Here is a 14,484-nt window from a genome sequence, read left to right as displayed (position 1 = left end):
AGCCGAAACCTCTGAAGCCATGAGCTAAAATAAACCTTTCCTCCTTATAAGTTGATTATCTCAGGCATTTTGTCACAGTGCTTGAAAGCTAATACTGAGGTAGAGTCCAGGTTTCAAGGAAGAACAGGTTGGAACGCTGGCCAAGGCTAACCTGCCTCTACTGAGTGATAGAAGCCCAGAGGAGGGTGCCATCCTTGATGCTACCAAGGGAGAGGGGTAGGAATTGTGGCAGTGCAACCTCATTGAGGGCAGGACCACGTGCAACTACACAGGTGTGTATGCCTCACTCTGTTCCTCTCCCACACACTGCATTATACACAGAAAGGACTCTATAACCACTGTCGAATAGCTGTGTAAGTGGAAACATCTAATCACATGTGCGGTGACAGGCTCTACTCAGACGGCCATCCAATCATGGGTTCCTTCCTCCAAAGTGTATTTACTACCTAATGCTTGTAAAGAAAAATAAATGCTAGATAATATGGTTGGTTGAGTCATTTTGTCCCTGCCCTGGAGATGTTTCTAGCCTATGGAAATCAGGCGTAAGGGACTGGTTTCAACATCAGAATCCGAGTGCAATGTGGTTCCATATGAATGGCTTCGTGGAGCAGAAAAGAGCACAGGGATGAGGTGTCGCGGTACATGACTGCAGTCTCTGACAAGGGACAGAGCACAGTTAGAGGGACGGAAAGAATCTAGTTGGAAGAAAATTTTTTTAAAAAAAATGCTTCCTCCATTCATGATTGAGTCTTGTCATTCATAACAACTCACTTCTGGTCCTTGGAGAGCCAGGCACTGGGTGTAATTGTTAAAATCCACATTAGCAAGGAATGCTTCAGCTGAAGCAATGGAGGTGGTGAACTGTAACATTTTTTTTATTAATTTGGGTGCATTTCCCCTTTTATAACATTTGTGGTGTGTGAGCAGAATTGGTCTGCACTGGGCCTCCCCGTGGGAAGGAAAGCCACTTCCAGTCACAGAGAAGGATTCGAGCTCCTAGACGGTCACCTCTCCCTGCCACCTCACATAGGGCAGGAGTGAGCTCGCTCTCTGGGGCTTCTTTTATAAGGCACAAACTCCATTCACAAAGGCTTCATCATCATGACCCAGTTAGTCCCAAAGGTTCCACCTCCTCACACCATCAGCTCAAGGGTTGAAATTTCAAAATAGATTTGGGAGGGATATTATAGTTAGGTATAAAATTGTTCCTAAAGAGCTCATTTATTAAATATTTGGAGCTGGCGTAATTGAGTCATGAGGGTGGTAATCCCATCCGGGGATTAATCACTGTAATGGATGTATCTAGATGGTGACTCAGGTTGGTAGGATGTAGCCGGAGTAGGTATATCCCTGGAACATGAGCCTAGGGGCTTATATATGGCCCCTCGCCCCTATTCCCTCTTGCTTCCAGGCTTCGTGATGTGGGGGTGCAGCCCACGTGCCCTCCTTTTCTCTGCCTCCCATTGCCATGCCTGAGGTCCACGGTCCCCGGCCTTACATGGACTGAATCCAAAACCATAAATAAATCTTCTTTCCTTGGTTACCTGGTTGATCTTTTAGATTATAGCTGCAAGAATGCTGAGAAGAACGGGAGGGATATTACTGTCCAGACCACAGCAAGGGAGAACATGAGCATCAATTTTTCTATAAGAATTCAAGAAACAAACAAAGTCAGAAAACCTCACATGTTTTAGTCATTTCTGACATTGCTAATGGCCTCTCCCAACGTGGTTTTGACTGGCCTCCCAAGACTGTCAGAATTTGGGCGGGACAGTTTATAGGAGGCTCAAAGCCATATCTTTCGGCAAGTGGACTTGCTGACTCTACAGAAAAGCCTCAGCTCAGCTCCAGCCTCCTTTCCTAAGACAACCTGACCTCGTCTGTCTTGCGTCTCCAAATTCCTCTTTAGGTGGCTGAGATCCCAAAAAAAGGAAGATCACAGAGGGCAGAAGATCACAGCAGGGCCAGGAGGCATCCTGAGCATACACCTCCGCATTCTGCTTCCTGTGTTACCTAGAGTCAGCCACACTTAACGGACTTCATGGGAGAATCACAGAGGCTAAATTAGATAACCCCCATGCTGTTTCAAATTCGAATTCTCTGTAATCCTAAGGCCAATTATGAAAAAGTAGGCTTCTTTCCTGCTCTCCCTCCATCCCTTCCCTCCACACCCTAGCTCTCTCCTCTCTCTCCCCATCTTCTTTTCCGTAGGACTTGCTAAAGGCTGGCAGTTGCTTGCCAGCAGCCAAATAGAGGTCATTACCAGAAGCACCGCAGCTAAACAGAGGGAAATGTTTAGGTAAGCATTATAATGGGCATGGAAATAAAGAGACCACAATTCAAAGCATAAGTCATCCTAGATGAGAACGCACATGTTTGGGGCCGGGTTTATAAGAAATGAGCGGGATGCTCTGCTGTGCTGGCGAATCCCTGGGCTTGTGTTTTCTTAATGCCAGGAGTGATTTATCTTCTGGTAAACAGTTTTGCTCAAGTAGGGCATCCAATTACTACAAACCTTGTTTAGTATAAAAACTAACTGCATAGAAAAATATTGCCTTAGCAAGGTTTAACTGGTTGTTAATCCAAACATGTGGCAGAGCCCGAATTCCAGGGCTCAAAATAGCCTCCCGGTTCATGGCAGCATCCTAATGTCCAGAGATCGCAATCATCGCCCTTGATGAGGTGAGACTCAAGGTGGTGTCTGGAAAGAGGATGTTTCCAGAAAAGCTATGGTATGGAACCCAAGCCTGCTGGAGGATGCAGGTCTCCCTTAGGTCCGAGTTCTGCCTGGCTCCTTTGATGTATGAAGCTGGGCTGCCTACAGGAATGTTAGAGAGAGATGAAAAAAAAAACTTTAAAATCCTCCTTTCCACACAAATCTCTTCACATACAGCTCTGTTCCCTGGGATGTTTCATCACCTTAAGAAATATATTTAAAACAGACATGAGTAAAAGTATCCTTTTATAAGTAAAGCAAGGCACGAGACTTTTAACAGAAAGGAAAAAAAAAAAAAACTAATTGCCCACTTTAAATTCTCTGGGTTTGTTTCTCAGCATCCAAAGACCTAATTGTCATGCTTTAAATATTTTGTTTTCAAGTTTAAAAAAAAAATGTGCTCAGAAGAACTCAAGCGAAAAAGGAAGAAAATGTAAGAGAGAGACAGAAAATAGGGAGAGGGGAGATGCAGTCATTGGGAAAATTGAGTTTCTGTGTCCAAAAGATGTTTTTCAAAGAGAAAAGGAGAGAAGATAAGTTTAGTAGCCACCCTTCTCCACCCATCCCCGCCTCTCTTTTCCAAGGCGCTCCGCGCGGTGCCAAGAGTCTTTGGTGGTCACCAGGAGGTGTCCGGTGACCATGTACTCTGCCCACCCCGTCCCAGAGGATCTGTTTCAAATGCTTTTTCTATTTCAAGGTGGCAGTTGGCAGTCAGAAAGATCCTGAACGACTTTGGAGCCCTTCGCGTGGAAAGGCAGAGTGTCAGCTTACTCCGGTGCTGCAGCGTTCTGCCCCAGGCAGCAGGCTCCTGGCTCTGCGCTCTGGGTTCAATGCCACAGGCAGTAGACTCAGCACACCGGGAAACTTGGCCTGCGGAGTTCCCAGCCAGGCCCTCCTGCTGCGGGCTAGCGGGCAGATAACGAAACCATTCCAGCCTGCGGATTCACGCAGATCACATTAACTTAAGAATTCCAAAGACAGACGAGGATTTCATAATACTCCTTCCTCGTTCATTCCTAGCTCACAACCCTATCAACCCAGACCTGCTTCATCTCGCACCCTAATCTCCCCTGATGCAATTCTAGCCTCTCCGTTTTCTTCTGTCTTCGCTGGAAATGAAAAACAGCTGGACGCCATCTTCGCCATAATAACCCTCCATAAACTGGTAGGCCATTATTAAATCAGCCGGGTCCTCGTCTTCCCCAGGTTAAATGACGCCAAGGCCTTCAGCTTTCCCTCAGACTGGCGGGTTTCTAACTCATTATTTTCATGACTCTTCGTGTCACTCAAATTGTCAGGGCCTGGACTCGAAATTTTATGAGGATTTGTCTAATACTAAGTAGGAGTATGTGTGTGTGTGTGTGTGTGCGCGCGCGCGCGCGTAGGAAGTTTAACTCACAGTTCCAACAACTTAATTTTTTAAGCCTTTTTCTTTAACTATGAAATATTTTTTTAAAAGTTTACGTAACATGCAGGCACAGTTTAAAAAACAAAATAAAACAAGAACTGATGCACCCACCACAAGCTATTCTCTCTACTAACACTGACTTTTTGTTTGATTTTACTTTGTTTGGGAGAGACAGAGGCTGATTACATTTTAAATCACATTTACATTTAAACTGCATCGATTACATTTTAAGCCAGCTCCACTGTGACGCACACGTTTATTCTAGCCTCTTTTCAGGTCTGCCATTCAGCTGACACATCCGAAGTCTTCTAAAATGGTCCAATCTAAAAGAGCCGAACCCAAACTTAAAAAAAAAAAAAAAATCTTTAAATAGGGAATGTTTCCGATGAGCCAAGTCTACTGAGCCCAGTAATCTATCACACAAATATTCATGGCATGAGCTAAAAGCCACCATTTCCATCAGGAAATGTTAAGAAGCAGGCCATTTAATCATTCTTCTCCCACATGATAGTCCATGGTATCATCTGTCGTTCAAACCAACTGCCAAGATCAGCTGTACTTAGGATTCAAGGTAGCTGAAGATTAAAGATTCACATTTTTTAGTTTTTTTTTTACTCAAGTAGTCTCTATTTATTATCAGTCAGAAAGATACCATTTCACAGAAACATTTGAAACTTAGCAACATTAACAAACTACGGTCATTTTGAACATTGAAATGGGGAAATATACTAATAAACTAGCATTTTATCATTGATTCTCAGCTTTCCATTGATAAGTCAACCTGAATCTCTTCTTTTTTATTTTGATATTTTCAGTACTGGGGATTGAACCTGGTGGCATTCTACCCCCGAGCTATACCTCTAGCCCTACTTAATTTTTATTTTGAAACAGGGCCTCACTGAGTTGCGGAGGTCCTCACTAAGTAGTCGAGGCTGGCCGCAAACCTGCGATCCTCCTGTCTCAGCCTCCCAAATACTGGGATGACAAGCGTGCGCCATCATGCCTGGCCTGAATCTCTTCTTGTGTGGAAAGCCAAAGAGATTCCTGGGTGTGAGGCTGCCACTTTCAGCTCATTTGACAGGAAGGAATTTGCGAGGGGCTGTTCTCCAAAGCCTGTTCTCACGGTCTCTCTGTCCACAGAGGCTGCCCAGGGCTTAGGTGCAGGACAGGCATCAGTGACCTCTCCCTTCCACTTGCAGAACTCGGCTTGCTACCTTTCTGTGTTGTGGGAAAGCATCCGAAACAGAAGCCAAGCTCGCACCATCCTGCGGCTACCTCTGCTCCAGCCGACAGAGGCACCTCGGGCCTCGCCTGGTTGTGTTTGCTTGGTTTTGAGTTTGTCCGGTTCTCCTCTCCTACCTGGTGATTTCAGATCCTGGCCGGAAGTCCATCCTGACTCTCTTGTTCACGGGTACTTCTCTCTCTTGGCTTCGCCGTGCTTTGTGACTTGGTATCAAACTGACTTTTGTTTGTTTATTTTTCCTCCAACATTCCATTTAACATTCCTTTTGAACACAGGCCCGGGCTGGCTTCGCCCCATGCACAGCTAGCCTCCTACCTCCTGTCCCGTTACCCAGTGCCCACCCCTTCCCTTGGCTTCTGGTTGAAATATTTTTTAAACCAACTCCATGCTTCCTGAGAACTTATAAAGACCATTCATTTCCAGTTTTCTTTCCTTCTAGTTAATGTCAACATTTTACTCTAGTCCCCATAGCTAAAATGAAGAAACATGTGGGATTTTTTTTTTTCTTCTTTGGTAGCAACTCTCCCGTGGATACTTCCTGCAAGGATTTTTTTCTGCCTGTCCAAAGCAAAGACAGATTCTTTCCCCATCCTCCTGGCTGTCCAGGACTTCTGATGGGGCTGATCCACAAGCCGGCTCTGTGCAGGTTCCAGGTAGGAAGAGCCGGGTGCCTGCTCTAGAAAAGAGAAACTTCACCAGGCATGGTAGCGCACGTTTGTAATCCCCGCACTTGGGAGGCGGAGACAGGAGGATCGTGCAGGTTCGGAGCCAGCCGCGCTGGCTTAAGAGACCCTGTTTCAAAAAAAAAAAAAAAATGGTCTGGGAGTGTAGCCCGGAGGTAGAAGGGCTTCCAGGAACCCCAGTAACACACACACACACACACACACACACACACACACACAAAAAGAATAAAGAAAAGAAAAGAGAAATTTCACTATCTGGGCTACCCACCTGATACCAGCGCTCCAGCATGGCCTTTTATAAGAGGGAAGAGAGGAAAAATATAATACAGCAAAACTGATCTCAGCACTACCCATGGAGTCATTAATGTGGTTTCCAGCAAACTGCTCATAAAATTCATGGCAGCAGCTAATTGCTACCATGTTCTTCCTCCGATACTCCCATATTAAATTGAAAAGAAAAGCCCTTTCAAAGTCGTATTAATCCACGCACGGCCTTGGAATGCATGATGTAGAGTAAGCCTTTCGCATCACCACAGCTATGCGGGCCAGCTGTCAAGCGCCGGATTCCATGTCACTCAGGATACAGTGAACAGTGCCTGTGCCAGCCGCCAGCTCCGCGGGGGCCACTCCCTCACCCCCCAGCAGAACCAGCGCGCCGTGCCCAGGGAGCACGCATGCACACACGTGAACGTCCGCGTTACCAATCCCCGGGCCGCTCCCGGGAATTCAATCAAAAGACTGGCCTACATCTCTCTGCCTCCACCACACCTATGCTGTTCTTGGAAGTGCATGGCAGAAGGAAGGTAGCCTCCGGCTGCAGCCTTACCCATCATGGCGGTGCTCACAAGGCCAGCCTCTTCTGGAGGAAGTGCTCCTAAAGATGCAACAGCCCATCACACTGTGTGTGTGTGTTTGTGTGTGTGTGATTGTGTGTGTGGTACTGTGGATGAAACCCAGGGGCTTTCTACCTCTGGGCTACACTCCCAGACCTATTTTACATTTTATTTGGAAACAGGGTCTTACTAAATTGCTGAGAACCTCACTAAGCAGCTAAGGCTGGCTTCGAACCCGTGTGATCCTCCTGTCTCAGCCTCCCAAGTACTGGGATTACAAATATGTACCACCATGCCCGGCCCATCATACTTTCTGAAATTCCTACTAGTAAAAAAATCCCTACTGGAATCAGTTATTCAAAGCAGCTATCTGAACCTGGAGCCCCTCAGCCAGTGACTCCAGCATGGTCTGTCGGTGGCTGAAGGCCTACCTCCATTCTGATTGACTTGACCTCCCCTGAGTGGGTGTGGCATCCATTCCATTTGGTCTTGGTGACCTCGCGGATTGTTCAAGCCAGTCTGAAGCTGATTATGACTTACTGTAAGTGTTAACTGCAGTAGGTCTAGCCAAGAAATCAATATCCTCAAACAATATCAGAATAACTAACCAAGTAATGACTAGCCCCGAGCATGGCTTTTTATCTCAGAATATTTCTGGCCGCTGTATGAAAATATGAGCCTCTCCCAGGCGCATTGGAGATGTCACTGCCCAGTCAGTACACATCTCTGTTTCTCATCTCTGAGCAGGTGAGCTAACGAGGACTGACTAGCATCTTCCTGGTAAAAATTTACTCTCTCCTCCCCGCCACACACCTCATCTTCACCTTCTGTACAGGTGGGACACTTTCCTTTGACATCCAGGTTCGTTCTGGCCCTGAGCCAGGTAGTAAAGTAGAAACCTCATCTTGATCGGTGGGCATGTTTGGAGTTGGTGTGGAATTCGTCATATAGGCTGATGTCTCACAGGAACAAGATGACCACTTTGTGTCCACCAAGCCAGTAGCCCCCATCCAGCTCCCAGTCATTGTCGCTCCATATCCGGTTATCCCCATGGGGATGGGTGCTCCGCTCTGATCCACGGCCCACGATGCAGGTTTACGTTCTAACATTGTAGTGAGACCCTCTTGCTTCCGGAAGTTGGTCAAGGTTTCTCCTCTTCTCTAGATGGCTTCTTCAATCCCCTTGACCCCTGTCTGCTTCAAGAGGAAGTATTCTGAAATCATGGCGTGCCAAGAGAGTTAGTTGGATGGGAGGAGATTAAATAGACATGAACACGGCCATTGGATTGGAGGAGAAAAATGAAATCCTTCTAGTTGACGCATGGCCCAGCTCCGTGCCCTAGGGATGAGACAAGGAGCTATAGAAAATATTTATTAACATGATATTTTCTCCTTGCGCCTCTCTCTCATGAACCTGCAGCCATGATACAAATGTGGTTGATTATTAGAGACGCATAGTTTTGGACCAAGTCATTTCCACAAACACATCATTCTGGCCAGGTCTCATCTCCTGGTTTAGGAACTGTTTTGCTACACTTTCAAACCCGTTGGCTAAGATTCTGCTTCTAACAGATAAAGTTCCTGGATGCACAAGGCACCCCCTTCCAGAGAAAGACCACAGCCCCACCCAGATACCTTGCTTCTGAGTCCAGCCCACTGAACCGGCATTTGGGGATATTTTTGTCAACACACGTTCAACCCAAGATCAGACACTGACGCTGTGAGCCTCATTCCCAGCCTCCTCAAGGGTTAGCCCCAGGGTTGGCTCCGGGTCCTGACACCCCCACACCACAATGCCCTAGACTGGAAGATTCAGACCACCTTGTAGCCGTGACAACAGCCGTGGTTGGTGAATCTCCGAAAGTAAAATTATCTTTTCACACTCACAAGCTACGCATCGGCAATCGTGTCAAAAGACGGGAACGTGAGCAATGTGTTATGCAAGTTAAATTCTCAGCAGAGACTGGGTTCTAACCAGTGGCGTGCATGAGAGCCTATTGAAAAGGTTCAGTGAGTTCCCTGAAGATTCTAGAGTGTCCGTGTTTGCATCTGTTTGTGCTGCTAAAATGAAATAACTATAGACTGGGTGGACTTATAAATAGGAGGCCAGGATTTCTTAAGGTTCTGGAGGCTTGGAAATTTAAGAACAAAGTACTGGCTTCGTGGGGAAGGGGAGGGTCTTCCTGCTGTGTCCTCTCATGGCAGGAGGCACAGAGGAGCAGAGGGCTTCCTTCAACCACAATTCCTTGCCTTTCTCTGAATCCTGAACTGTTGGAACGTGCCTTCTCTTTGCAGTTACAACCACAGCGTTCATAGGCAACTTAATTCTATGAGAACAAATGTCTTCTTGAAGCACTACCATAATGGCCGACCTTCTACCTGCTATCCTTCCATTTTCTAAAGATTCTAACTTCATCCTGAGGGCAGAATCCCCTCCACCAACGTGTTTGACTGCTTTCCCCAGGGCACATCTGTGAGCACCGTAGCAATGGTGATTAAATTTCCACCTGCATTTGGGAGGGGAAACCATGATCCAAACTATAGCGATCCCCAGAAAGAAAGTTATAAGTTATTTTGGACCTGGAACTTGGTTTTATTTTGTAATAGTGATAAGAACACTGGGGTCTAGAAGATGCTGACATTTTTAGTTTAAAATGAGAATCTGGTATTCCGGTATTTTAGCTTTTTCAATAAAACTTTTTAAGTGTTAAAAAAAGAAAGGTTCTCACAAATGAGATAACCCAAGTGACCAAAGACCTATGGACGTTAGGTGTTATCATTCTCTCTAATATTCAAATAAAATAATTTTTCATCCTTTCTACTGGGGGAATATTCAGTATCAGGGTTTCTACGTGGTTATGCATATATTCATGGAATTGGTTTGTACCTTTCATCCCCAGACACTTAGCTCCTGCTTGTCTACCCAGTCAACACTGATTTCAGACTGTGTTTTCACCCAAACCACCATCCTTAAATGCAGACAAGACTCCTTTACTCCCCAGAGTAAACTGACATGTGCCTTGTGTGGAACAGAGCTCAAAAGTTCAGTGATAACATGGTGGGGTTATAGCAGAGGCCAGAAAACAACTTAAAATAGGATGCGGCAAAATGAAGGTTGATGAAGTTGGTTGCCTCAGCCCTTCGTGAAGAACCTTTTCTGGACCGTCTCTGTCCTTGGACCTTGGCTGGTCACTGTGTATTTCCCAAGAGACTATTCATAAATTAGAGTTCCTTCGCCTTCTACCCTAGACTCCGATGGGCTTCTCATAGTGGTCACTCCTTACCCAAAGGACATTGCAGTCTTCATTAAAATCATGCATTGTCTCTTTGACTCAAATGCATTCATATAAATAAAATCTGATGCATGATCAAAGATTCATGGAAGCGTGGCCTTAAGAAGGAGTGGACTGGCCAGACATAGTATAATCCCAGTACTTGGGAGGCTGAGACAGGAGGATGACAGGTTCCAGGCCAGCCTTAGCAACTTAGTGAGAACTTGTTGCAATATAAAAAATAAATAAAATGGAGCTGGGGAGTAGAGATCAGAGGGAGAATGCCTCTGGGTTCAATCTCCAGTACTAAAAATAAGATGAGCCCTGCTTAGCAGTAGATCTGCCTACCTTCCAGGGAATGGCATGACTTTAGTTTGACAAAGTAGCACCTGTCTTGGTTACACTATGATGGTGAATCTTGGGATTTATCCCAATCACTGCAAAAGGTTTTTAATGTTTCTAGTTTTTTTTTTTAAACAGTTCCAGGTGGAATTTAAAGGTGTCCTTATATATCTAGGAAAGAGAGGGGAGACCTTGCTTATGAGCCAGGTAGTCTCATTTGATGCATAAACAAAGTTAGGTTGATGACACAGACTACATCCTCTTAGATATTCCCAAGTCTTGGTAGGATGGGTCTCAAAATGGGAATTCAAAAGGAAAGGATTGATTTCTTAGAAAGGGACACTAAGTAACTAAGGTCAAGGAGATAGACAGGCGAAAGTGCACAAACCAATTGTTGATAGGTTTCTGGAGAAGATGTGAGTGAATGACAAGGAGACGAGGAAGGATGTGCTGTGGACTGGGAAGAGCGTAGGTAGTGCTGCTCTGGCCCGATGCTGGGACGCCCCGGAGCAGATTCTAGTCAAGAAGAGAATGGGACCCAGGGAGGACCACACCTCCAGGGCACTGGGGAGGTCTTAGAAAGGAGGAGCAAGAAAACGATTTCTATATTTGAAAATTATCTGTTAATCCCAAGTGAAAGGAAAGAGGGAAATTAAATTAGGCAGATGGTTTGAGTTATTATTATTATCATCATCATCATCATCATTATTATTGATAGTCCACAGTACAGGTTTCTGTGTGCCTTTTAATGGCAGGGAGACTTGTGTACCCTGATAGAAAACTAAAAGTTGTTTTAGCTTGAAGTCACTTTTGAAAAGTTCAGTATCTATTTGAGCCAAAGAATGACAGAGGATCCAGACAGTCTGATATATCACATCTGCGGCTAATGTGTTCATTTTGACCTAAGACAGATGTCGTGAAATCTCCTCTCTCCCCTCAATACAAGTCTTCTTATTTCAGTCCCTTCCCCTAAAATAACCCATACCAGAGGGTAGAAGCCAAGGCACATGGCAGTGGTTGGGGGGCAGGGAATCTCACAAAAAGCCTGCAATAAATATTTGGAGGTCCTTGTGAGGATTTGGTATCATGTTGAGCATCAACGTAAGCCCTAGCTGGCTTGAGGATTGTGTTCCTTTCCTATCTGCAGACCAACCCTAGCTATATAGATTCTATTTCTGAGTGAGATAATAATGCAAAGTATTCTAAGATCTGAAGGGGCTAACCCTTCTTAAGAGGTAGGGAAAGCCAGAAAGCTGACATGTTGCTCAGGTAGAAAAGCAAGAGACCGGCCGGGCGTGGTGGCACACGCTTGTAATCCCCGCACTTGGGAGGCAGAGACAGGAGGATCGCGCAGGTTCAAAGCCAGCCGCGCGCGCTGGCTTAGGAGACTCTGTTTCCAAATAAAAATGTAAAAATAGGTCTGGGAGTGTAGCCCGGAGGTAGAAGGGCTTCCAGGAACCCCAGTACCACCAAAAAAAAAAAAAAAAAAAAAAAAGCAAGAGACCAAAGCTCAGGCAAGTCCCAGTGTTTCAGTGGGATGTCCCGTGTGCCCCTTCACTCAGCCAAATGAATGGAGACCTGGCTTCAACAACAACAAAAGTAATGTGGCTGGAATAAACTGGTATTCTTGCACAAGAAGCTCTCAGAGGCATGTGTAAGAGGTGGGTACAAATAATGAACATTAAATCAAACAAAAAAAAAATACACATTTGGCTTAACTGGAAGCAGAATATCAAGGAGGTCAATGTCTATCCTGACTGAGTGACTGGCCATTTCAGTTCACCAGGAACTAGAGGACTCTCAGGATATGGAAATTATTGCTTTTTGTTTGCTTGTTTTTGGTGGTACTGGGGTTCCTGGAAGCCCTTCTGCCTCTGGGCTACACTCTCAGACCTATTTTATATTTTTATTTGGAAACAGGGTCTCTTAAACCAGCACGGCCGGCTTCGAACCTGCGCGATCCTCCTGTCTCTGCCTCCCAAGCGCGGGGATTACAAGCGTGCGCCACCACGCCCGGCAGGATATGAAAATTATAGTATTAAAACTGGGCAAGTCTTAAACAGACCAGAACAGTCGGCTGCCCTGATTCACGATAAGTAAGACTTCCAAGAGTCAAAAAACTGATTTTTATGGCAGAACTAGACCAACTATCTGGTCAGAGAGAGGGGTGTAGGGCATGGTTCTGAAGTTGCACATCAAAAGCAGAGATCTCCAGCTCTTGTTCAGATTCTGTTCTGTTTGGAGGAAGAATGATCTTCAAGTCAAGGGGAGTAAAACAAAAATTGGTAAAGGGATGAATGTAGAGGGGAGTAAAATAAATAAAAATCGGTAAAGGGTCTAACAAAACCCAAGATGAATGCAGAGTTAATGCGAGTAGATCCAGTTCTTCCAAATTCAGTCGAAAGTGCTAACCCAGAAACATCTCATAGGAGAGAAATAGCAGTAGATATTACCAAATCCCTGCAGGTAATCATTAAAGAAGAGTTTGGAATATGAGCTTGATGTTTTCCTGGGAAGCTTGCTGATAGTGCATCCTCCGCGGGTCCAGATTCAGCTGCTCTGATTTGATGAGTCCAAAAGGTGGGACTCTGACAATTCAAAAAATACTCCAAATGATTATCTTAAAGGCCGACTCTTTAACAGGCTACTCTCTGAGAAGCACTCTTTTAAAGAATAATGGTGGACAACCATTGATGAAGACCCAACAGTTGGCGGACAGACAAGCTAACCAAGGAAGATAGATATTTAAAACAGGAAACGTAAGTACATGCATGTGCATATGTCAGGGTGCATGTGTGTGTGTGCCAATTTGATTTTCAAATAAGAAATCTATAAAGCAGATCCCACAAAACACAGCCTCACGGGCCATTGGCGGTTCACATCGGATGCAGGACGATCCCTCTCGAAAGGAAAACCACGCGCATAGTGGACGCAGTACCCCAGGTCTCTAGAGATCTTTGCTCTTAACATAACCAAGCATTATACTGAGCAATCTGTTTACCTGGTTGGAGTCAATGCCTTCACCAAAATATAATAAATAAATAAATACATACATACATACATACATACATACATAATAAGCCGGGAGTGGTGGCGCACGCTTGTAATCCCCGCACTTAGGAGGCGGAGACAGGAGGATTGCATAGGTTTGAAGCCAGCCTTGCTGGCTGAAGAGACCCTGTTTTGAAATAAAAAAATATAAAAATAGGTCTGGGAGTGTAGCCCGGAGGTAGAAGGGTTCCAACCCCAGTACCATAAAAAAAACATTAAAAAAATTAAAAATAAGAGTCTCAATATAACACATATATATGTATGAATGTATATATATATGTGTATATATATGTATGTATATATATATATATATATATATATATATACATACATATATTAGACAGTCGCAGGTATGGTCAGAGTCCTGGAAAACATGTAGCTAAAAATGCTTGGGTTGGCACCTCCCTGCAATCCAATCGGCCCACATTCTAATAATCGTATTTCCTCCTATCTAGATGCAAAGAAACTAGGGGGTAGAAAGTGACCTGCCAACGAGTCCTGCAGAAAACTTCCTGCCGGACTGACCATTTCTATCTCTTGTTAACTTTGGTTTCTGAAATAACTAACATGCGCACAGTACTTGACTCTAACCGAGTTCTCTCTTGTCTATTATGGTCTCATTTTCTCCTCCCATGGTTTAATGACACCTGAGCCTTGCGCGGCTGAGAGGGGGCAGAGCTCAGATGATCAGGGGTGGGACTTGAACCCACTCTCCTGATTGCAAACCCTAAACCACAGTCCCAGGGCCAGACAATCGGCTCCTTATTAAATCTTCTGTGGAAAGCAGGGCGGTGCAAGTTACTTAACGAGCTGATTCTTCCATTAAACAAACAAGTCAGACGTTTGTGGCTGCTCTCCTGATCACCATTATATTTATGTTTTCTCTGCCTCAATATCTCAAAATGAACTTCATTATGCTCCCGAGTCAGTAGCTGCC

Source organism: Muscardinus avellanarius (assembly GCF_963383645.1).
Source record: "Muscardinus avellanarius genome assembly, chromosome: 8".
Classification (NCBI taxonomy): Eukaryota; Metazoa; Chordata; class Mammalia; order Rodentia; family Gliridae; genus Muscardinus; species Muscardinus avellanarius.
This window is presented reverse-complemented; position numbering follows the sequence as displayed.